Raw genomic sequence first — 25,868 nt, forward strand, 5'->3', positions numbered from 1 at the left:
CTCTTCAAGGTTTCTTAGATTGGTTTGGATTTTAGTAAAATGATTAAGAGTATAGGCCTGTGACCAACCACAGACAAGTTATTTAACCTCCCTAGATAATACTGGTATCTGCCTCATTGGGTATCTGTAATTGATGGATAAGATCATATATATAAACTCATGGACAATGCTTGGTATATGGCAGTGGTTCAATAAGTGTTATCAATTACTAACATCACTACTACTGCTACTGGTGCTGCTTTTCTAGCATACCCCCCTGAATGTTGGATGGAACCAGGGACCGGTGAATGTGAGAGAAGCCCTGGTCATCTCCTGAGCTGTGGTCTGGTTTTCCCAATACTCACTGGAGATCTCCAACCCAGATGTGCGGTAGGATGTCACAATCAACACATCCAAAGTCAAATTCATTACTTTGCTCCCAGTATGCTCCTCCTCATGAGTTCCTACTTCATTAATTTACCCAAGGTAGACACCTCAGTGGTCCTTTACTCTCTCCTTCCTCCTCCACATTCCATGGGTCATTCATTCATTTAATTATGATTTTATTGAACACCAACTGTGTGTAAGGAACTTTCCAAAGTGCCTCAAGAAATAAACAGGAACAAGGCATGATTCTTGTCCTGAAGAATCTTCAGTATATTTTGAGATGAGATGCAAAGTATGAAGTGCCCAATCCAAATCCTACGTAGTAGGCCAGCCAAGATAAAATGTGTTGACTAGCTCTAAGAGGCCACATGATGTGATCATGGTTCCTAAATGTTGCCAACCACTTGAATACAAAGTGGACAGCCATTTACATGCAAAGATAATGAAAAGTATCATTATGAGATCATTACACATTTTAAAAAATTTGGCCCTTTGGGTTAACAAAACATTTTTGTTTTGTCAGGATAACTAGTTTCATTTTTCATTCTCCATTTTGGATCCATTTTGGATCCAAAGATAGATCCAATCCAAAGATCCTTTGGATTCTTTCACATGATGATGATTATACAGTAAAAGTTTTCCCTCTTTTTTAGAATATTCAATTTTTTAGTTGGATTTGTGTCTGTATGATAATTGTTTTTCATGGTGATATGGAGGTAGGTTGAAACTAGTTTAAAGTTGACTATTTAAAAGTTTTTTATTAGGGCAGCTGGGGAGGGGCTCAGTGGTTTAGTGCCGTCTTTAACCCAGGGCATGAACCTGGAGACCTGGGATCGAGTCCCACATCGGGCTCCCTGCATGGAGCCTGCTTCTCCCTCTGCCTGTGTCTCTGCCTCTCTCTCTCTCTCTGTGACTATCATAAATAAATAAAAAATTAAAAAAAAAAAATGAATTGCTCTTTAAAAAAAAAAAAATTTAAATTTCTACTTTTAATATACTCACTTGGATTCATAAATTTAGCTTAGTCCGTTTATACTCATATTCTTAGCACTTTTGTCTGTACAAATAAAGCCTCTAAGATGTTTCAGATTTAACATAAGTGAAAGGGAACATTGTCTTTCAAATACTATAAATAGTATCTTCATTAGTAAATAGGTAGTTAGAAAAGAGCTCTGGACAAGTACAAGTTTTCAAAATAGAGATAGTTAACAAGCAGAGTTATCTAGGTCCAGAGTGTGTAGTTTTCCAAAGGATTTATTTATTGAGCAACTTCTATGTGCCAGGCTGTTCTAGGAGCTGGGGATATAGCAGGGAGCAAACCAGAGCCAGCTTGGAGGCAGTTTACATTCTACTGGGAGAGACAGAAAATAAATTGACAATAAACCCGTAATGGCAGATAGTGATAAGAGCTGTGAAATAAAATAAGGGCAGGAAGGGCAGCGGCACTCAAGGTGGAGCTGGCAGCCCATGCTGGGGCTGGAGTTTCCCGGGGATGGGAGCACGGAGCACCCGGTGGAGGACGGCTTCGCCCAGCTCGCCCAGCTCACCGCCAGGGTGGCCGGCAGGTGGGGAAACAGCAGGCTGAATGGTCCTCGTTGGGGGGGTTTGGAGACACGCGGACACGGACCCGACGGAGGCTCAGCCAGCCAAGAGGCCAATTTTCCCACTCCCCACTGGCCATGGATTCCTGGGCGGGAAGGAGGAAAGAAGGAAGATCCCAGGCCCAGCTAATAGACACATGCCATTCAAAGAGAACTGGATGAAGAGAGTTACTCCCATCGTAGAACATTCGAGACTTCAGGTCCGCTTTACCTTGAAATTGAGGAATGTAGAAATCAGGACCTCTAAAGAAACAAAAGATGTCTATGCTCTGACAGAAGCAGTTAGTCCTGTGTAAGCCTTTCTTCTTGGGTTTCCAGTGGAGGAGGCACTTGCCCTTGTTAGGTGGGATGACCTCTTTCTAGAGTCTCTTGAAATTACAGATGTGAAGCCTGTAAAGGGAGACCACCTGTCCAGGGCAATAGGAAGAATCTCTGGCAAAGGAGAAACAACCAAATTTGCCATAAGAAAATGTGACACAGACACAGATAGTTTTGGCTGATGTGAAAGTGCACAACGTTGGCTCTTTCTAAAACATCAGGATTGCAGGAACTGCCATTTGCAACCTCATCCTGGGAAATCCTCCATCACAGCTTTATGGCAGTATTCGAGCAGTGCTTAGCAGTGCAGCAGATCAGTTCTGATTTCAAATCAAGATGTTTTACCTTGAGACCCTAGAGAAAAAGACATTGCCCTCCCACACATGGTCACAAGAAACCATGTGAAGAACTTTTCAATTTCTTTAAGCCTCCATCGCTTCTTTAGAAGCATCAACAGAAAGTAAAAGTTTGATAGTAATCACATCCAGCAACTTTGAGGATAATTTCCATATCTAAATTTAGTGCCATTATTATACATTAATTCTAGTTTATCACTTTATTTGTTTTTTTATGTAGGCTCCATGCCCAATGTGGGGCTTGAACTCATGACCCTGAGATCAAGAGTTGCATGCTAGCTGAGCCAGCCAGGCACCATCATGTCATTTTAAATAAAAGATTTGCATCTTTTATAATTCTCTTATTATTCTCTTATCATATAATTCTCTTATCAGGGAGAATTTTTTTTTTGCTTAAACAGTCCTTTATGAGTTTATAAATTTATATATGTATAATTTTTTATAAATTTGTAATCATTTCTTCTCTATGGAGTGTAGTTAAAAGAATCATCTCACCGAAAAAAAAAATGCAATAAGGATAAGTGAGTAAAGGATGCTAGATTAGATAGATGGAGTGGTGGGGGAATCTCTCATAGATTGTAGGGCTTCTTCCAATTTGGTTGTTTATTGAGATTTCATTATTCACATAGGCCTGGATTTAGATTTTCACATAGACATCGACCATCACGCAGTCCTACCTTCCCTTTCACTCTGGTGCAGATTCTTTACTGGCCTGTGTTAGTAAGGTATTGTATAAGAAAATAGCTTGCATTGTTTAGTATCACATTGGCCAAGTATAGAGGTTGTCTGGTGTGGTACACATTGATCTGACAATTGTTTAACTACTTTGAAATCTGTATCCTTATACTAGTGGGGAGATAAAATGCTTTCATTAAAAAAACAAAACACACAAAGCAGATGGTCAGCTAACAGCATTTTGATGTGAGCAAACTTTTAGTCTCAAATTCTGTGACTTCACAATCTCAGAGGGATTTTCCTTCTTACTGTGAAGGAAAAAAATCACTCCCCACTGCATTTTAAAGAATTAAAAATCACACTTGTGTGTTAAGAATATTCACTTTGGCCTGTTAAAAAAATTATGAATGCCCTCAAAAGGGGGGCTTTTATGACCTTTTACATTTTTAAAGTAAAGCCTTCCATCTGGTTAAGAAATATCTTTTAAAAAATTCCTTTACTGTGTTTGTGTTTCCTAGTAAATGTTATATTCATTCCTTAGAAAATTTGCTCAGGGGCGAGTTCATTTTGGCCTGATGTAATTTAATCCAAAGGGAGAAAAACATTAAGTTAATGAAATCTTAATGGAAAGCCATTTATATATAGTTTAGTGTCTTAATTACTATTCTCCCAAATTATATTGGCTTATAATGTTTAAGTCAAGTCTCAAAAAAGACATAGTTTTTAGTTACCTAACTAAATGCAATGCTGATTCATTTGGAGAATAATTAAAGCAATTCCTTTTAAATGAGCTCCTACAGAAATGTATCTATACATATCAGTTGAATATAATTTCTAATCAACCACTTTCTTAGCCATAATAACAGATTACTGAGCAATCATGGCATGTGTTCTGACCATTTGGTTAGTTACCCAATTATCAGCCTGAAGTAACCAATTAGCACTATTTTTCACAAAAAGATTTGATTTCTGGGATGCCTGAGTGCTCAGCAGTTGAGTGTCTGCCTTCAGCTCAGGGTATGATCCCAGGGTCCTGGGATTGAGTCCCACATCGGGCTCCCTTTGAGGAGCTTGCTTCTCCCTTTGCCTGTGTCTCTGCCTCTCTTTCTGTGACTCTCATGAATAAATAAATGAAATCTTAAAAAAAAAAAAAGACCTGATTTCTGTATTCTCTGAAAATGGGAGATATCACAGAATCCTATGAAAATCAACTTTTTTTTTTTTTTTTTGCTATCATTTAACTTGATCTGGAGAGAGATGAAAAAGTATAGATTTTTATTGCTTAGGTTTTTAAATTTTATTTTTGAAAATCAAGACAAGATTTCTAATAATTCTTTATAGTCTCCTAGTGTAAAGTTTGCAAACTACATATCCAGTAAAGAATTAATATCCAAAATGCACAAGAACCCTATCCAACTCAATAGTAAAAAAAACCCAACTCAAGTAAAAATATTTTCTTCCATTCCAGAGTTTCTTTTTCATTTTTTGATGATTTCTTTTGCTGTGCAGAAGCTTTTTAGTTTGATGTAGTCCTGCTTACTCATATTTACTTTTCTTGCCTTTGCTTTTGGTGTCAAATCCAATCATTACTAAGACCTCCTTCAGGGGTCTTATGGCTTCAGGTCTTACATTCTTTAATCCAGTTTGAGTTTATTTCTGTATATGGTGTAAGATAAGGTTTCAGTTTCATTCTTTTGCATGTGGCTGTCCAATTTTCCCAAAGCCATTTATTAAAGACACTGTTTTTTCCAATTGTGTATTCTTGGTTCCTTTGTTATATATTCACCATATAATTGTGGGTTTATTTCTAGGCCCTCTTTTCTGTTCCTCTGATCAATGTGGCTGTTTTTATGCCAATACCATACAATTTTGATGACTATGGCTTTATAACATAGTTTAAAATCAAGGAGCTCATGATGCCTCTAGCTTTGTTCTTTCTGAAGATTCCTTTGGCTACTCAGGGTCTTTTGTGGTTCCATACAGATTTTGTATTGCTTGCTCTGTTTCTGTGAAAATGCCTTTGGAACTTTGATGGGGATTGCATTGACTCTGTAACAGATTGCTTTGGGTAGTAGGGACATTTTAACAATATTCTTTCAATCTATGAACACAGAATATCTTTCTATTTATTTGTGTCATCTTCAGTTTTTCATTAATGTCTTACAGTTTTCAGCGTACAGGTCTTTCACCTCCTTGGTTAGATTTATTTCTGGGTTGTTTTATTCTTTGTGATACAGTTTTTTGTTTTGTTTTGTTTTTTGTTTTGTTTTGTGATGCAGTTTTAAGTGGGATTGTTTTCTTAATTTTTTTTCTGATAATTAATTGTTAATGCATAAAATTACAACTGATTTTTGTATATTGATTTTGTATCCTGCAACTACTACATTTATTGATTAGTTCTAACCATTTTTTTGGTGTAGTCTTTAGGGTTTTCTATATATGGTATCATTTCATCTGCAAATAGAGACAATTTTACTTCTCTCTTTACAATTTCGATGTGTTTTTAAAGAATTCCTTTAGTTTAATTTTTTTCCTTCCACCATTCTGTCTCACTCTCAAATGAACATAAACTCTATGGGAGCAAAGACTTTCTCTGTTTTAATCCAGCACATAGAACAAGGCATAATCCATGGCAAACATTCAGTCAATATTTGTTGGGAAAATGTCATTAAGTAGGACCTCCATGAGGGCAAATAACAGTTTGTGTAGAATCATGCATTTTTAAAAGATGGTAATTTAACACCAAAGACAACTTTGTGTTCATTGTCTTTGTTAGCTTTGTGGGCTAACACAAGGAAAAATCAGTAGCAGTGGCCTTGGAGAGAAGTGATTCCCTCTCTACTGACTGTGGGACCTTGAGCAAGTTATCTAATCTCTCTAAACCCCTGTCTTCTTATCTAGAAAACAGAGATAATGAGTGCCTGCCTTGTGGTGGTTGTGAGAATTAAATGTATGTAAAGCCTTTAGTGAGTAAAGGCTTCTAGTAAGTGCTCAAGAAATGTTAGCTGTTGTTAAAGGATAATTATTTTAAAAAGGAAAATCATGACTCTCATACAAATGTCAAATGAACATTTGACAAAGGTTTTATTTAACATATTCATTAATGAGAGAATCAATAAGACATGCAGATGAATTTTGTCCACTGGAAGTACATACAATTGATTTCCCTGTCTTTGTGGAAGAAGCCAGTTTTGCACCTACTAACCCAATTCTGGTTGCCTACATATGTGTCTGCCCTTTGGATTCTCCTTTGAACTGGTTGTAACATCTTACTGATTCTCTTGTAAGTTGTAAAGTGGCTCAAAGACCACAAAATGTACAAAGATCTCATAGGATCAGGTAACCCGGATGACTGCACTATGCAACAATGCCTCGTTTTCTGCTGAGATCACCCATTATCATTCTGATTCATTTCAGACTTTTCACAATTATTTTCTGCACAGTTTTTATTACTTCTAGTTCCTTTTTTGCATCCTAGGAATATAGTAAGGACCAGTAAGATAATGGACACCAAAACTTGCCATATAAGCTATGTATATTTTGCACATAGTGGTTAGAATATGAAAGAGATCAATGAAGTCAATCTACATTTTAGTCCTACCTCTAGTACTTTCTGTGTAATCTTGAGCAAGCCATGTAACACATCTGTGCCTCTCTTTCCTTAGCTATAAGTTAGTGCATTTAAGATTCACTGCACATGGTTATTATGACAATTAGATGAGGTTCTATCTGGGAAAGTACTTTGGAAAATTAAAAATGCTGTGTCAAGATGGGATGCGATTATATGATTGCTCTCAGCCTAAATTGGTTCATTTTTCTTTAAGAAGATACCATAGAATAAGAGATGGAGTGGTGAGTTCTTAAACTCACCAGGTCATTATTATTGCAAGTTGTAAATCACATGAAGTCTTTAACTCAGTAACAAAGATTTATGGCACTACTGTTGATCCAACAACACTTCTCCAATGTGCACCCACATGTCCTGATGGCTCCAGAGAGAAGTCATGGTGCCAGGAATGGTAATGTTGATGACCATGGGGGCCATGTGTCCCTAATTAAACCTGTAAGGATGGTATTTTACTCTCCTCAACCTCTTCCCCCATTGCTGTCATCCTAGAGTCTCCCCTGGTTAGCCTGTAAAAAGAGATTCATTTAACCAGCCTGTAGAGACTCTCAGGAATTTGCAGGAATTGCAAAGGAAAGTCTTTGGCCCAGCACACTCCTTTCCTGGCCCAGTTCTGGGTTTTGTAATTGAGAAGGGATAAGGAGGGTTTGGAGTGAGTCCAGGATCTGACACCGAAAGCACTGAGAGGACGTAAATGAGCCCTGGGTGGAGGGGCCTGGACTGGTTAGCCTGGGAAGGAGCCGGTTGAGGCATGACTGAGTGTGGACAAATAGCAGCCTTACTACTGTGCCTGGGACAGGAGAGAGTAACTTCAGTGACAGCTGGAAGGGTTATGGTTATGGACACTGAAGAGCCATCTGCCTAAGCTGGTAAATGCTGTGCATACATGTATGAAAGTTCAATCAAGTTCTTTATAGAGATTTTGAAGAATAAGAATGGATCTCTCTTAATCTGAAATATTACAGATCATGTCCTCCCAGAGGCAGAGGCTTGATTCAGATCCGAAAAAGGGAAAAAACAGACAAGGACACCACACCTACATTGTTTACTATGACCAACAGAGCCAGGTGAAGGTAGGAGAGAGATTGAGTAACTGAGCAGGCCTTCCTGTTTATCTGCCCTTCCCTGTGCCTGTGAGGGGGACCCCAGTATTTGTGACAGCATTTCTCATACATACTTCTCCTTAGACTGAGCTCCTCAAAGGCAGAGAGCCTTGGTTTTTGTCCCTGAGTCCCCAGTCCTTGGCACAAGACGGACACGTAGTAGGGCTGAGGAAATATTTGTTAAATGAGAGCATTGCTGGATGACTCCTTTGACAGACCGAGGCCAAGTTAACAGAAACCTCAATGCCAGACACATTGACAGAAACCCCATTTAAAAGCCAGTTGAGCAGCCCAATCTTTGGGCTTGAGTGCTATTGAACTGTTCATCATAAAATAAGTAGGGAAGCCTGAGTCTGAATTTCAGTATTCATAGTGGGACTATTTTCAGCTTTCTCAGAGACAGCATCTGTAAATAATCAGCAGAAGCCTTTTATAAAACAACATAGAAAAAACCTCAAAGACTATTCTAAGGCTGCAACATTTAAACAAGATTTTTAACCCATGGGGACGCCAAGATCAACATGGAGCTTCCTGCACATAAAAGCCTGGAATTTCATAGCAGTGTGGGGGCAAAAGCTATGATTGCATTTCCCCCTTTCTAAATTATATACTGCTTAGTGTTAATGTGATCGGAGGGCCGAGACAGAGACGGGCCCGTGGGTTACATAAGTCCCACTGCACCTTCCAACCCTGCTGCAGTACAGCATCCATGGTGACAGTGGTTGGGGGGAGTCACCAGGCTGACTGGACTGAGAAGGCAAAAAGTCACTGGTAGGTCATGCCATGATTTAAGTACTTGATGTAATTTATAACTGGGCTTTTACTCTACATAGAAAAATGATCAGGGAACATTTGTTGTGTAATTTTTTCTCCCAGTAGAAGATGTTCTTAAAACTTAGTGGCAGCTATAAAACTCCATCTGTAGCACATTCCAAAATCACTTTCTTTTCCTTCCTAACTGGAAAGAGGAGCAAGAAATCAAATGAACTCTAGCCCTCTCAACCTGCGTAATTGTCTCCTAAGGAGGGAAGACAGGTCTCTAGGTCATTTTCCCTGTCCCTGAATCAGGGACCACATTAGCACATTCTGACTGGACCAACCTCAGTTATAAACAACTGAAAAACAGAGTTCTCCTAACCTATCACATCCTTATTATTGGACCAGCCCTGGGCGTGTGTGACCAGTAAGATATTAAATCTGCCCAAAGTTTCTCAAGTTACCTGAAACATTACTTCTTAATTTAAGGCTCTTCTGGGGAGACATGCACTAAATAAGCAGTTGCCATGTCTTGTCACCTGGAAGGCTAATATTTGAACAACTATCATAACACTTGACACCCAGTACAATTAAGTAACTATTTATAACCAAAAGGATTTTTGAGGTTATTTTCTTAAAAAATAAGAACTTTATTTGGGAAAATAGTGCATATGTTCATTTTAATTCTGTGTATTCTGGACTTCACAATAAGGCTACATCTTCATTTTTTGTACTCCTAGTTGGCACAGTGTTTGGAAGATGGTCTAGACCCAATAAATATTTTTTGAATCAGTGAGTGAGAAGAATATTTACAGAGCAAAAGCCTCTAGGCTTATTCGCTGTGAGTCCAGTGGTATCTTCTTTCTGCAAACTCTGAGAGATTTATGTAAACAAAAAGATCAGAGTGGGAATTTTAAAAGAATATTTATTATAATTTTTAATAATATGTACTTTTTAAGCTCATGAATACCATATCTAAAATTGTGCAAGAACACACATATACCCCAACACTTCCATGGGTACATGCGTAGAATGTGATGCACAGACTGGGTGCATGTATATTTACATATCTATGGATTTTTTAAAAGATTATTTATTTATTTATTTATTTATTCATTCATTCATTCATGAGAGACACAGGCAGAAACATAGGCAGAGGGAGAAGCAGGCTCCTTGCAGGAAGCCTGACTCTGGATTTGATCCCAGGACCCTGGGATCATGTCCTGAGACAAAGGCAGGCACTCAACCACTGAGCCACACAGGTGCCCCCATATCTATGGATTTTTTTTTTTTTAAGATATGGAAGATATAGTTAACAGTAGTTATCTCTAAAAAGGGAGTAAATTCGGGAAAGATAAAGGGTACTCTTACATTTTACCTTATATATTTCTCATTTTTGAATTCTTATAATGAGTATACATTTGTATATCTCAATTCTTAACACACGATCTGGCACTTAGCAAACATTAAGTCTGCAGTGTTAAACACACACCTAGGTGAATCAACGAATGGGGTGGCGTGAAAGTTATACTCAAACATTTGACTCTGAGTGTTAGGAGTGGAATGATAATAAGGAAATTGAACTGAAGACTTAGGAAAAAGAGAACATAATCTGAGTCTATCACTGGAAGAAGCCATCAGAAATAAAAGAATAGTTTTGGGTTGCCATTGATAAACATATTTTCCAATTTTGAAAACATGACAGTCCCAAATTAGCTACCCACTTTAGCAAATAACATAGTATTATGTAGCGTAACATAGTATTACACCTAATCGTATGTGTTCCTATGGGTTTATCTACTGCCTGAACAAAGGCCAGTGGCCTGGCAAGAAGACCACTAACCCTGGTGACCTGCTAACCTGACAGGGCTAGACAGGCATGACGGTGTGAAAGGCCTTGAGACTCACAGCCCTGCTCAGGCAAGAGCTGTTTTGCTGGATCAACTAAAGAACTAATGAGACCATACTGGGAAGAAGACAGCAATCCAGGAGCTCCGACATAGTCGTTTGGCCTGTCCTGGGGCTCGATGTCCAGAAACTGACATGACAAGTGAGACCCTGTAACCCCGATCCAGCTGGCATGACCCAAATGCGTGAAACCCTTTGCCGGCCCCTCACCTAGGAAATGAGTTGGCAATATTTAAAAATGCTGGGATGGCAGCTTGGAGTGTATTTGAAGAAGGTGGTAGAAAGATCCCAATGGCAGGAATGTCTAGATAAGATTACCGTCAGCAGTCAGTTGTTGGAATCACTTAAGTATTTTGATCAAATGAAGAAAGTGCCACTCAGTTTCAGTCTGGGTGGCAGGGAGTCCTCTTAAATGTGGCTACAGCACAGACGTTCTGTGCATTACTCACGCTGTGAAGTACGTGATTTAAGCCACTGACTTCCTAAATTAAAGGCATGAAAAGGCAGACATGTAATTCTTTTAATTACACCTCCAAATTTCTCTTACATTCTTTTGAGTTTGCCTCCTGTTTGTCCATGTTTGCCTCCCGCTTCATCAACCTATGAGCAGAAGTGAGCAATGGTGAAATCTGTGAAAGAATAAAAGACCCCAGTTAACTTATTTACACGATAGAAAAATGAAAGAAAGCACTGTTTTTAGAAGTTAGGAAGATATGAAATCTGATTTCTGCTGGTAGTAGAGAGAATAGAATATTTTATGGTGGAACTGAGACAGGTTTAAGCACTTTTTTGCCATTTGCTGTCTACTAACATGGGTTATTAATAAAACATATTTGGCTTGTATCACCAGACAAGAGAGTTCAACTTTATCTTGTATTTCTAGTAAAGTATATCCTTTTAACCTTAATATGTAGTTTTCATAACTCAGCAGTAGAGGTAGGCTTCGTTTTCAGAAGATATGTAGCCTTGAACAACTTAAAGGTTTGTACACTTTATTTCATTTATTTTATTTTATTTATTTTATTTTATTTTTAATTTAATTTAATTTAATTTAATTTAATTTAATTTAATTTAATTTATTTTATTTTAAGACAGAACAAGTGAGAGAGGGGAGCAGAGGAAGAGGAAGAGAGAGAATCTCAAGTAGGCTCCCCACTGAGTGCAGAGCTCCATGCTGGGTTCAATCTCATGACCTGAGATCATGACCTCAGCTGAAATCAAGAGTCAAATACTCAACCAACTGAGTCACCTGGGTACCCCTGTGTACAGTTTTTAAAACTATGCAACCATTGAGATATTTTATTTATAGGAGCTAATTGAGGGGATCCCTGGGTGGCTCAGCAGTTTAGTGCCTGCCTTCGGCCCAGAACATGATCCTAGAGTCCAGGGATCAAGCCTCATGTCAGGCTCCCTGCATGGAGCCTGCTTCTCCCTCTGCCTGTGTCTCTGCCCTCCCCCCTTCTTTCTCTCTCTCTCTGTCTCCTGCTCTCATGAATAAGTAAATAAAGTCTTTTTTTTTTTTTTTTAAAGGGAGCTAATTGAAATAAGTACTTGAAAAGCCATGTAACTTTTTTTCTGCTAGATGACACAAGAAACTGAATTTCAGAATTAAGCAGCTGAGTTTCTCAGCTGGAAGGTGGCATGACTGACTTATCCTTCTCTTACCATCACGGTTTCTGGTTGGTTTTTTAACTACAGTGGAAGATGTGTGGACCCATCTGCATTCCCAGGCCAGGCCTCACTGACATCATTCACCTGTCAGAAGGTTGCTAGGTCTTGGTACAGAGAAAAGCCTCTCTCTAATTCTGTAGGCATTAAACTTGTGTAACCTCATCCATCCCAAATTCCCCCCCCCCCCCCCCCGGTACACTTGACCTCAGCTAAGTCTTTGAACACATAACCCTTTGAGTGATGTTCTAAGAATGTCCGTGTTGGATATGGCATGGTAAAATAAGGCCAGAGCCTTTACTGGGGTTTCTGAGGGAAAGGAAAGACAGGACAGGATAAATAGGATTGGCCGGTTGGAATAAATTCCAAGGGATTTGGATGAGAGAGATGGTCTAGTTGCCTGGTACCTGGCCCTGGGGTGATTAAGGCAGAGGAATATTGTGTCCTGGGTGAACAACAGATAGAGGAAGTCTGGTTCTGGATTTTGGTTAGTTTGCATATCAAAGACATGTTCCCAGCTGGCCCTTTGCTATCTCCAAGAATTGACTGGCTCCAGGAGGGTCAATCTCTCTTCAGCTAGAAATGAAAATGTCAAAACACTGGGGCACCTGGGTGGCTCAGTGGTTGAGCGTCTGCTTTTGGCTCAGGTCGTGCCTGCTTCTCCCTCTGCTTATGCTTTGTCTCTCTCTGTGTCTCTCATGAGTAAATAAACAAAATCTTTTAAAAAAATGTTAAAATATCATAATGTACAGAAAATAAAAGATACAAACAATACAAATGAGTTTAACGTAATTTGTCTGAATCTTTAGTTACCTTTTGTGGAGTTGCATGACTGTTTGCCAAATAAGTTCTAAAGTGATTTGCCTTTAGTGGTCTGCATGATTTTGAATGAATGGTGCAGTATTAATACAATCCCAAGTTACTGGCCAATATCAAGTTTAACCTTGACCTCGGTGGGCAATCCATAGCCCTCTTCCCCTCACCCAAAAAGTTTTTGAGAGTTTTATTAGAGTTTTAGACCTTTTTTTCTATTGGATTTCTGTAGAAGAGATTTAGCCTACATAGATTTTGTTGCTTTACAAAACTTAATGAGGCTTTTCCCCTTTTCAGTGTACTTGGAAATACTGAGGAATCATTCCAGTTTGCCATAATTTCTCAGTCACCCACTGGCAGCTAGCCATAGGAAAATGTTTTCCTGTTCTAGGACTAAAGCAACCTTGAGGGTGAAATTTCATTTTAGTGACATACACATTCATAAATTACCATCAGATATTTTATCATTTCATATTTGGATGATTTTCCAGTTACCAATTGCTGTAAAGCAAACCACTCCAAAGCTTAGTGGCAGAAAGCAATTTATTATTCTTTATCTCTGATCTGTGGGTCCAGGATTCGGTACGGCTTGCCTCTGCAGCACCATCCTGGGGTTTCAGCTGGGATGACAGGAATGGCTGGGAACTAGAAGACTTGGGGGTGGCCAGGCAGCTCTCTGTCTCCTCAGATGGTCTCCCCAAGTGACTCCCATGAGCTTCCTCACAGAGCGGCAGCCTCAGGGTAATCTTCCTATATGGTAGCTCAGCGCTCCAAGAGTCAGAAAGTAGAAGCTGCTGGTCTAAGGCTTAGCCTGGAAATTGGCATGGCACAGCATTTCTTCTACCATATTGGTTAAGTTGGTTCAGGGATACCCACACCCACTCTGCAGGTTACAGGGGAGAGGACAGAGACTTCACCTCTCAGTTGGAGGAATAGTAAAGAATCTGTGGTTATCTCTAGTCTCCCACGTGGCATTTTGCATATCTACAAAAAGGAGATTATTTTTATCTCACTCTGTACCTGCCTGAAAAAGGTAGATATTCAACTGTAGCCTCATTTCAGAGTTCTTTCTCTATGAAGATTGTTGATCTTTTGATGGAAAAATTTTTTACTTCAAACTCAAATTATGATTTGGTAATCATACAAGGTATATGCAGTGTGTAATAGGATATTGAAATGTACATCCTGTACTTACTGAATATTTTCCAAAGAATTTTAAGATACATAATTTGATTCCTGCATCCGTGCTTGGGTGGTATTATCTTCATTTTGTAGATGAGGACGCAGAGGCTCTGAATGCCTAAGTGTCCCAAATCACATAGCTACTTCACGGTAGTGGAGGCAGGACCAGCATTAGGTTAGCTGTATGCTTTTTACTGATGGCTTCTTTGAATTCCTTAATATAGTAGGAGTAAGCCAAAGGCTGTAATAAGGACTTTTCATAAGTTTTATAATTTTGGGTGTTGATCTCCTGAAATGAAGGAAAGATCTTTTGCTTCAGGCAACTACTTGGTATTTGCATGGCTCTTACACTTACAAAATATTTTCGTACTATCTTCTTGATTCTACATGCTGGTCTCATGAGAGGTATTGTTAATAGCACCATTTTTCAGATGAGGAAACAGAAGTACAGGGAGGTTAAGTAAACTACTTGTGGCTGACTGACAAGCTGGTGCCCAAGCCCAGAACTTTAACCTCTGAATCCTGTCATTTCTGCTTCTAGGATCCTTACTTCCTGTAGACCCATACACCTGGTTTCTTGGCCTTTGAAGGCTTAGAACAGCATACAGATGGCTTAGTTGTGTAGAGCAGGACGAGGCTCTTCAGGAACAAAAATGAAGGCCTCAGAGGACTGAATAATCCAAAGTGGTTAGAGAAAGGCACAAAGTTCAGGGGCAGTGCCGGCACCATTAGAGGAAGTGGGGAACACTCTAATCGCAGGCAGTTTCCACTTTGACTGTTTCCAGGAAAAGCTAATACTGTTATGTTTTCTCCTGAGGCATGTGAAATCAGTTGCTATAGTAATGACCAGTGTTTCTTGGAATTTGCTGACAGCAACAGGCATTAGGAGTACAATTTCTCTGTTAATCATGCTTCTGATGCTGATAGTAATGAACTTGGCTCCAGCGTCTCAGCCCCTCTACCATGTCCGTTTCCCTCCATGGTCTCCTCCTGGCCAGAAGGAAGGGCAAGACAGGTCTCTGGTCATGTCACTAGATAGACAGATTGTCAATAGTCTGGGGAACATGCTTCAGTTGTGGCTGTGTTCTAGGGTAGGAGAGACAGGTTGACGGTGGGGAAGACAAGGGGGAGTTTGGAACCCATGTCTGAGCCTATCTTGGTAAATGTTTGGGTAGATACATATAGCCCAGACATCTGTAGATGTCATAGAGACTAAGAAATAAATTATTTCATTATTTTTTCAGCTGACATAACATTAGCAAACATTTCCATTTTTCCACTTAGATGTAAGCAATATTTCTGACTCTTGGCTGTACCTACAGGACACATTTCCTAGTTCCACATTCCTTCCCTACTGACCTAGTGGCCCTCTTTCTCTCAAGCTTCTACTTGCTTTAGGATCTCTATGGTACCTACTCCCTCTTCCTGGTGATCTTGGTATGACTGGCTCCTTGTCATTCAGACCTCAGCTTAATAATCATCTCCTGACTCCTTTTGAAATTATTATTATTATTTTAGTTTTTTTTAAAAGGTATAACTGACATATGACATTATATTAGTTACAGATGTACAACTTAATGATTTGATATCTGTATACATTGGGAAATGATCACTGCAAATGAGATGGTTTACATCCATCACCTTATGTAGTCAAAAACATGTTTTTTCTTGTGAGAACTTTTTAGATTTACTCTCAGCAGCTTTCAAATATGCAATACACTATTGTTAACTATAGTCACTGGCCTGTGCATTACATGCCCATGATGTATTCATTTTATAACTAGAATTTTGTTATTTTGACAACCTTTACCCATTTCTCTCACCTCCACTCCCTGCCTCTGGCTTTACTTTACTCTCTGATTCTATGAGCTTGATTTTTTTGTTGTTTAGATTCTATAAGTAAGTAAGATCATATGGTATTTATCTTTCTCTGACTTACTAAGCATAATGCCCTCAAGGCCCATCCATGTTGCAAATGGTAAGGTTCATTCTTTTTTATGGCTATATAATAATATATATGTCTGTATATGTACGTGCAAACTATCCACAAATAGAATTCCTGGATCATATGGTAGTTCAATTTTTAATTTCTTAAGGAAACTCCATACTGTTTTCCATAGTGGCTGCACCAATTTACATTCCCACCAACAGTGCACAAGGGTCCCTTTTCTCCACACCCTAGTCAACACTTGTTATTTCTTGTCTTTCTGATAATAGCCTTTTTAATAGATGTGAGGTGTTTTATCTTATTGCAGTTTTGATTTATATTTTCTTTTTAAAAAGATTTTCCTGTTTATTTAAGATGGGAGGGAGAGGGAGAAGCAGGCTCTCCTCTGAGCAAGGAGTCCAATGTGGGTCTCAGTCCCAGGACCCTGGAATCATGTCCTGAGCTGAAGGCAAACGTTTAACCAACTGAGCCACCCAGGCACTCCTGATTTGTATTTTCTTGATGGTATCTGCTGGCCATCTGTTCATCTTCTTGGGGAAAATATCTATTTAGATCCTCTGCCTGTTTTTTTAATCAGATTTTTTTTTTAGTTCTTTTGTTTGTTTTGCTATTGAGTTGTGTGAGTTCTTTATATATTTTGGATATTAACACCTTTTCAGACATATGATTTGCAGATACTTTCTCCCATTCCATAGGTTGCCTTTTTATTTCGTTGATGGTTTCCCTCACTATGCAAAAAAGGCTTTTAGTTTGATGTAGTCCTACTTGTTTATTTTTACTTTTGGTGTCAGATTGAAAAAATCAAGACCTATGTCAAGGACCTTAACCTATGTTTTCTTCTAGGATTTTTATGGTTTCAGATCTTCTATTCAAGTTTTTAAAGGAGTTTGAGGTAATTTTTGTGTATGGTGTAAGATACTGGTCCAGTTTCAGTCTTCTGTTCAGTTTGCCCAGTCATCCATCCATTCCAATTATTTATTGAAGAGACTGTCCATTCCCCATTGTATATTCTTGGCTCCTTTGTCTAAATTGACCACATATGTATGGGTTTATTTCTGGTCTCTCTATTCTGTTGTATTGATCTATATGTCAATACCATACTATTTTGATTACTGTGGCTTCATAATATAGTTTGAAATCAGGGAGCATGATGCCTCCAGCTTTGTTCTTCTTTCTCAAGATTGCTTTGGCTATTTGGGTCTTTTGTGGTTCCACACAAATTTTGGTGGTATTTGTTCTATTTCTGTGAAAAATATCATTGGAGTTGTGATGGAAGATTGCACTGACTCTGTAGATTGCTTTGGGTAGGATAAACATTTTATCTATCTATTTATTTATTTTTCAGTATCGACATTTTAACAATATTAATTCTTCAGATCCATGAACATAGAATATTTTTCTATTTATGTCTTTTAATTTCTTTCATTAATACCTTAAAGTTTTCAGTGTATAGCTCTTTCATCTCCTTGGTTAAATTTATTCCTAAGCATTTTATTCTTTTTGATGCCATTGTAAATGTGATTGTTTTCTTAATTTTTTCTGATAGTTTGTTATTACTATTATAGAAATGAAACAGATTTTTGAATATTAGTTTTGTATCCTGCAACTTTAGTGTATTCATTCATTAGTTCTAACACTTTTTTGGTGGAATTTTTAGTGTTTTCTATATATAATATGTCATCTGCAAATAATGACAGTTTTCTTTTTCTTTTCCAACGTGGATCCCTTTTATTTCCTCTTCTTGCCTAATTGTCCTGGCTTGGATTTCCAATATTATGTTGAATAAAAGTAGTCAGAGTGTATAGCCTTATCTTATTCCTGATCTTAGAGGAAAAGCTTTCAGCATTTTACCATTGAGTATAATGTTAGCTGTGAGATTGTCATGTGTGGCCTTTATTATATTGATGTACCTTCTCTTTATACTTACTTTTGAGAGTTTTTTTTATTATTGAATTTTGCCAAATACTTTTCTGCATCTATTGAGATGGTCATAGGAGTTTTATCCTTCATTTTATTATTTGGTGTATCACAGTGATTGATTTTGGTGGATGTTGAACTATCATGCATCCCTGAAGTAAGTCTTTATTTAGTCATGGTGTATGATCCTTTTGGTACACTGTTGAATTCAGTTTGTAATATTTTGATGAAGATTTTTACATTTATGTTCATTAGAGATATTGATATATACTTTTCTTTTTTTGTGCCTTACTTTTGGTATCAGGGTAATGCTGGCCCTAAAAAATAAGTTTGGAAGTATTCTCTTTTAAATTCCTCTATTTTTTGGAAGAGTTGATGAAGGCTTGGTATTAATTCTTCTTTGGATGTGTGGTAAAATTCACTAGTGAAGCCAGGACTAGTGGTCCTGGACTTTTGTTTGTTGGGAGGTTTTTGATTACTGACTCAATTTCCTTACTAGTCATCAGTCCGTTCAGGTTGTATGTTTCTAGAAATTTATTCATTTCTTCTAGATTGTCAGATTTGTTGGTGTATAATCATTCATAGTAGTCTCTTACAATCCTCCACAATATTACTGTGGTAGCAGTGTAATGTCTTCTTCATTTCTGATTTAATTTATCTGAGTCCTCTTTTTTTTTCTTTGCTAAAAGTTTTTTTTTTTCTAGCTAAAAGTTTGTCAGTTTTATCTTTTCAAAGAGCCAGCTCTTAGTTTCACTGATCTTTTCTTTTTTTTTTTTTTTGATCTTTTCTATTACCTTTCTAGTCTCTGTTTTATTTATTTCTGCTCTGATTTTTGTTATTTCCTTTATTCTGCCAACTTTGTACTTTGTTTTTCTTTATCTAGTTCCTTGAGGTATAAAGCTGGGTTATTTGAGATTTTACTTGTTTTTTGAGCTAGCATTCATTGCTATGAATGTCCTTCTTAGAACTGCTTTTGCTGTATCTCATACATTTTGGTGTTTTATTTCCATTTTTATTTGTCTCGAGGTATTTGTTTTTATTTCTTCTTCAACCTGTTGCTCAGTAAGCACATTGTTTAATCTTCACGTATTTGTGAAATTTCCGGTTTTCTTGTCATTGATTTCTCATTTCATGCTATTGTGGTCAGAAAAGATGCTTGATACTATTTCAGTTCTTCTTAAATTTATTAACATTTGTTTATGGTCTAAGATACACTTGATGGGTGTTCCATGTACACTAGAGAAGAGTGTGTGTTTTATTGCTTTCAGATGAAATGTTCTTTGTATATCCTTCAGGTCTGTCTAGTCTAACATGTTGTTAAGGCTGATGTTTTCTTACTTTCTTCTGGATGATGTTCACCTCCTGACTTCTAAAGGACTCAATCTAAAAGTAGTCACTTTGATTCTCTGTGTAGTACTATTTGATATTTTCATGCTACTCTATTTGTTTATTGTGCATCTCTTCCTCACCCCCATGCCCCCATGTAAGAGGCAATTTCATGGAGAAGGGACCTTGTCTGTTGGTCACCACGATAACTCTGCAAACAATGACTGGCCCAAGTGCTCAACAAATATTTGTAAAATTAATGAACTATTCCTAGTTATTGCAGTTCTTTAAACCTGGCATGCTTTCTTTCCCACACATCCATGACTTTGCACAGGCTAGACCTTCTACCTGGAAAACTCTTTGCCTCCCTTCTTTTTCTGTAATTCCTCAATTAGTTGACCAAACTTTATCTTGTGCCGTCCAGAATGTGGAGCAAGATGAGTTTTCTAACTTTAAGTTTATTATTATTATTATTATTATTTAAAAACTTTAAGAGCTCTATCACTCTGATTGGTGGGTCAGATCTACCCTCTGATTAAGGACTTTGGTCTTCCCTAGAGCTAGTGCTTCCCCATGGCACATTCAAGAGAAGTACCTAAACAGCGCTCCTGCTGTGTGATAGAGCACAGCAGGGCATGGAAGAATTTCAGAGCCTCATTGTGTGGTTGGAGAGGAGGCACAGAAGCCACTTTCAATGACTTGTGAAATTCTTGTAGGTTATGATAACAAGAGAGTTAAGTAAAATGTTGAGAGTAGTTAGAGGGAAGCCTGTAACTCATAGATATTGTGACAGTGACTCTCCAATTACATCTCTTTTCAACCTCTGACCTTCTTCATCTTTCTTTTCTCTTTTTCTTCCACATCAGATAATTTCTGAAACCCAGTTCTGCTTAATGTTTGATTCACCTACAATAACCAGCATGTGATAAATACTTCCCTAGATGTTCCTGGCTGGTCTTTGTTATCTTCAGTTTGCTTTTGCTTTTTGATGAAACAATTCTCAAACTAAACTTTTGTGGGCCAATACATGTAATATTGATGTCAGTTTTGAAACTTGATTTGTTTGACCTTTTGGTTTTTTTAAGGGGAAAAGGAAAGGAACTAGAGAATCTAGAAACAGTTTTAAAAGTCATTTCACCACCCTACAAGTATTTCTCCCACATCTACTAGCAGGATGATAACTCATTTGAGGACAGTAAAAATCAGTAGCCTGACCAGGAACTAGTGCTGTTGATTATCTTTTCTTATTTATTTTTTTCAGTCCAACTTATTTTAAGCCTAACATATTCAACACCAGAATATTGAGTAGTTGAAGAAAGACAGATGTGAATTACAGCATAATTAGCTTCATATGTCACTATGACAGACAACTGAATAAGCCTCCATGTGACTGCACATTTATCCAGAAAAGCTCTAATAATTATTATATTTCTCTGGTCCTCCACTTCTTATTTTCATATTAAGAAGTCAGACTAGTTGATAATTAAAAGCTCTTCTATCTTTAAGTGTCAGCATTTGCACGAGAGTTTATTCTTTGCTTGTTTTGTTTTGCTTTTACTTATTTTCTTTGCCAATTTGCAAGTCACCTCTCACCTCTGGAGCAGTAAATTTTTTAATTAAATTTTGTTTTGAAATCATTGTAAATTCTTATGCAATTATAAGAAATAATACAGAGTAATCATTTCTATCCTTTACCCAGTTTCCCCTAAGGTACCATCTTGCAGAACTATAGGCCAATATCACAAACAGGATACTGACATTGGTAGAGTCAAGTACAGAAATGTCCATTGTCATAAGGTTCCTATATGTTTCCCTTATATAGATAGTTTTACTGACTTCCCTCCCTTCTTCTCTTAGCCCCTGGTAGCCAGTAATCAGTTGTCCATTTCTAAAGTTTTGTCACTTCAAGAAATGTTGTATAAATAGAATAGTACAATATATAACCTTTTATGGTTGGCTCTTGCCCCTTCCTCCCACTGAACATAATTCTCTGTAGCCTCATTAAGATTATTGAATGTATCAGTACTTTGTTCCTTTTTATCGGTGAGTAGTATTCTGTAGAATAGTCATTCATTCATTGAAGGACATCTGGGTTGTTTCTAGTTTGGTGCTAATATGAATAATGCTGCTGTAAATATTCATTTACAGATTTCTGTATGAACACGTCTTCTTTTTTCTGGGATAAATGCCAACGAATGCAATTGCTGGATCATATAGTATTTGGGTTTTTAGTTGTTTAAGAACTGCTAAGCTGTTTTTTTTTCAGAGGAGCTGCACTATTTTACATTCCATCCACAATGTATGAGTGATCTAGTTTTTCCACATCCTCACCAGCTCTTCTGATCGGCATGTAGTGGTATATCATTGTGGTTTTAATTTACATTACTCTAATGGCTGACGATGTTGGATATTTTTCATGTGCTTATTTGCCATCTGTCTGTCTTTTTGGCAAAATGTCTTTTTGTGTCTTTTGCCTGTGTTCCATTTGAATTATTTACTTGTTTGCTATTGGGTTTTTGAAAGTTCTTTATATATTCTAACTAGTTCTTTGCTTGAATGTATGGTTTGCAAATATTCTCTCCCTCTCTGTAGCTTGTCTTTTCAGCTTCCTAACAGGACTTTTTTCCAAAGGCAAAGTTTTTAATTTTGGTGAAATTCAGTTTATCAATTTTTTTCTTTTATGTATCTTACTTTTGGTGTCAAGTCTAAGAATTACTCTTTGCCTAGCTGGAGATCCTAAAGATGTTCTTCTATTTTTTTTTTTGTCTGTAAGTTTTTTGTTTAATATTTAAGTCTGTGATGCATTTGAATTAAGTTTTATATAAGGTGTGAGAATTGTCTATAGATGCGCAATTACTCCAGCATCATTTGTTGAAAATGCTGTCTTTCCTCTATTGAAAGGCTTTTTTTACCTTTATACAAAATCAGTTGGTTGTGTTTGTGTGGGTCTGTTTCTGAGCTCTTTATTCTTAATTCCCTATACACTACAGTCTTGATTACTATAGTTATATCATGTCTTGAAATTGAGTAAACTGATTCCTCTGACTTGATTATTATCTTTAAAAATTGTTTTAGCTCTTTCAATTCCTCTACTCCTTTTTCGGAGTTTTTAAACTATAAATTCATTTTTCTTAATACATATAGGGCTACTTAAATTACTCCATGTTGGGTGAGTTGTGGTAGTATGTAGGGTTTTTTGAGGAATTTGTTCATTTCATAGAGGCTGTCAAATGTATTCATGTAGAATTGTTTTTAATATTCCTTTGTTAGCCTTTTAATGTCTGTAGGGTCTATAGTGATACCTCTTTTTTCTTTTTCTGTTCTTGGTACTTTACATGTTTTTTTCCTTTGTCAGTCCTACTTAAGATTTGTCAATTTTATTATGTTTGCAAAGAACCAGTTCTTCATTTTACTGTTTTCTTTACTGTTTTTGCATTTTAATTTTCATTGGTGTTTGCTCTTTATTATTTCCTTCTCTCTGCTTGCTTTGGGCTTATTTAGTTTCTTTGTAGGTTCTTTTTTCTTTTTTTTTTTTTCTTTGTAGGTTCTTGAGCAAGGAGCTTAGGTTATTGATTTGAGACTTTACCTGTCTTTCAATATAGGCATTTAGTGCTATATATTTTACCTTTTATCACCGATTTAGCTGTGTCCCACAAATGTTGATATGCTGTATGTTTATTTTCATTAGTTCAGTGTGTTTATTTCCCTGAGATTTCCTTTTTGGCCCATGGATTCATTAGCAGGTTGTTATTTAGCATCAGTGTTTGGGTAGTTTGGGTAGTTTACTGTTATCTTTCTGCTATTGATTTCTAGTTTGATTCCATGGTGATTAGAAAACACAGTAGGTACGATTTCACCTCTTTTAAATTGACAATATTTGCTTTGTAACTCGGGATTTGTCTCAGTATATGTGCTGTGGGCACTTGTAAAGAATGTGTATCCTGCAATTGTTGGGTGAAATGTTCTATAAATTATAATTAGATCCTGTTGGTTTGTTGATGGCATTGAGTTCTTCTAATGTTCTGTTGATTTGCTATTGAAAATCAATTTCAACCAATTGTTGAAGGAATGGTGTTGAATTCCTCTACTATAATTCTAAAATTATTTCTTTCTCCCTTCAGTTTTATCAGTTTTTGCTTCACCTATTCTGCAGTTCTGGTTTCTGGTGCATATACATTGAGGATTCCTATGACTTGTTGGAGTGACCCTGTTATCATTTTGTCATGTCCTCTGTCTTTAGTCATTTTATTTTCTCTGAAGTCTACCTTTTCTGATATTAATATAACCATCCCTGCTTTCTTTTCATTAATGTTTCCCTGATATATCTTCTTCCATCCTTGTAATTTCAACCTTCTAAATTGCTATTTTGAAGTGAGTTTCTTATAGACAACATATACTTGTCATATTTTAAAATCCATTCTGCCATTTTCTATCTTTTAATTGGTTTAGACATGTTTATACTTAATGCATTCATTGATACGTTAGGGCTTAAGGCGACTGTTTTATTTTTTGGGTCACTGTTCTGTTTTTCTTCTTTCTTTCTTTCTTTCTTTCTTTCTTTCTTTCTTTCTTTCCTTTCTTTCTTTCTTTCTTTCTCTCTCTCTCTCTCTCTCTCCTTTTTTTTTTTTTTTTGCCTTCCAGTAAGTTAGCTGAACATTTTTTAGAATTTCATTTTGATTTATCCATAGTGTTTTTGAGTGTATCTCTATAGCTTTCTTCTAGTGGTTGCTCTAGGGACTACATTATGTATCTACATAACTTATCATAGCCTATTGCTGTTTTGTTTTCTAATTCAAGTAAAGTATAGAAACCTTACCTTACCTCCCTTTACCTTGCTCCATTTATAATACCCATCTTAAATAGTTCTTCCACGTATATTTGTAACCAAATCAAACAGTTTTGTTAATTTTGCTTCACCATCAAATATAATTTAGAAAACTCCAAAAGAAGAGAAAAGTCTATTGCATTTATCCCTATTTTTGTTTACAGAGAACTTTATCTTTTTGGAGTAGATCTGCTAGCCACAACTTTTCTTGGTTTTCCTTCCTCTGAGATTGTCTTCATTTCTCCCTTACTTACATAGAGTATGTTTTTGCAAGGTACAGGGTTGTGTACTCACAATTGTTTTCTTTCAACCCTTGAGAAATCTCAATCTCACTGCCATTTTCTCTGACAAGAGAGCCACTGTTTGAATTGCTTTTCCCCTGTAGGTAAAGTGTTGTTTCTCTCTTCCTGCTTTAAAAATATTTTCTTTGCCTTTTGTTTTCAGAAGTTTAATGATGATGTGTGTTGGCATGGATTTCTTGGGCTTTCTCCTGTTTGTGGTTCATTCAGCTTCTGAACTCATAGGTTTATGTCTCTTGCCAAATTTGAGAAGTTTCCACAGCCATCATTTCTTCAAGTACTTTTCCAGCTCCTCCCTCTTTTGCTTTTCCTTCTAGGTTCTGATGATATGAATGCTAGATTTCCTAACAGGTTCCTGAGGTTCTGTTCATTTTTAATCAACTTTAAATTGATTTTAATCAATTTCCCTCTATTCAGATTGGGTAATTTTTACTCTTCTATCTTCTAGTTCACTGTTTCTTTCCTCTGTTCCCTCCATTCTGCTGTGGAGCTCTTCCGGTGAGCTTTTTATTTTAGTTCTTGTTTTTTTGTGTTTTTTTGTTTTGTTTTTTAGTTTGACATTTTCATTTCATTCTTTTTTAGGTCATTTGCTTTTCCACTGAAACTTTCTATTTCTTTTATAAGTTTTTAACTTTTTTCATGTTTGAAAGGTATTCATAATTGCTCATAGAGGCAATTTATCATAGCTGTTTTACTATCTTTGCCTGGTAATCCTAAAATCCCTTTTCATCTCAATACTGGCATCGATTGTCACTTTTTACTAACTTTGAGATTTTTCTGTTTGTTGGTATGACAAGTGGTTTCAATTTAAACTGGGATATTTTCATATTATTTTCTGAGACTCTAAATTTTATTGAAACCCTCAGTTTTAAGCTGTCTTTCTCAGGGCTAAGGCAGGGGAGGAAGCAGGCATTATATATATCATTACTATTTTGATGGAGGCAGATGTGCTGGTCCCCTATTGAGCCTCTGTTGACACATGAAGGGTGTCATTTTTGCTCATTATTATCATTGTTCATTATTAAACACTATTGCTGGGCAGGGGTGGAGGTTCTCCTTTGACACCACAGGTGGGGTGGCCTTGTTATCACTAGGACATTGTGAAAGTCTTGACTCTGAGTTGGCCATTCTCTGAAACCACCCCGAGGGAGTACTTGGGCACTTCATTACAGCCTCACAGAG

General features: G+C 37.1%; 1 protein-coding gene and 1 pseudogene across 2 annotated transcripts in view; both read left to right on the forward strand.

Annotated features, from left to right (window-relative positions):
• COLEC12 (collectin subfamily member 12) overlaps positions 1 to 25,868 on the forward strand; it is a 195,878-nt gene that overhangs the window by 69,733 nt on the left and 100,277 nt on the right. The window lies entirely within an intron of this gene.
• On the forward strand, positions 1,913 to 2,609 carry LOC121489077 (annotated as a pseudogene).

The sequence above is a fragment of the Vulpes lagopus genome, chromosome 1, assembly GCF_018345385.1.
Source record: "Vulpes lagopus strain Blue_001 chromosome 1, ASM1834538v1, whole genome shotgun sequence".
NCBI lineage: Eukaryota > Metazoa > Chordata > Mammalia > Carnivora > Canidae > Vulpes > Vulpes lagopus.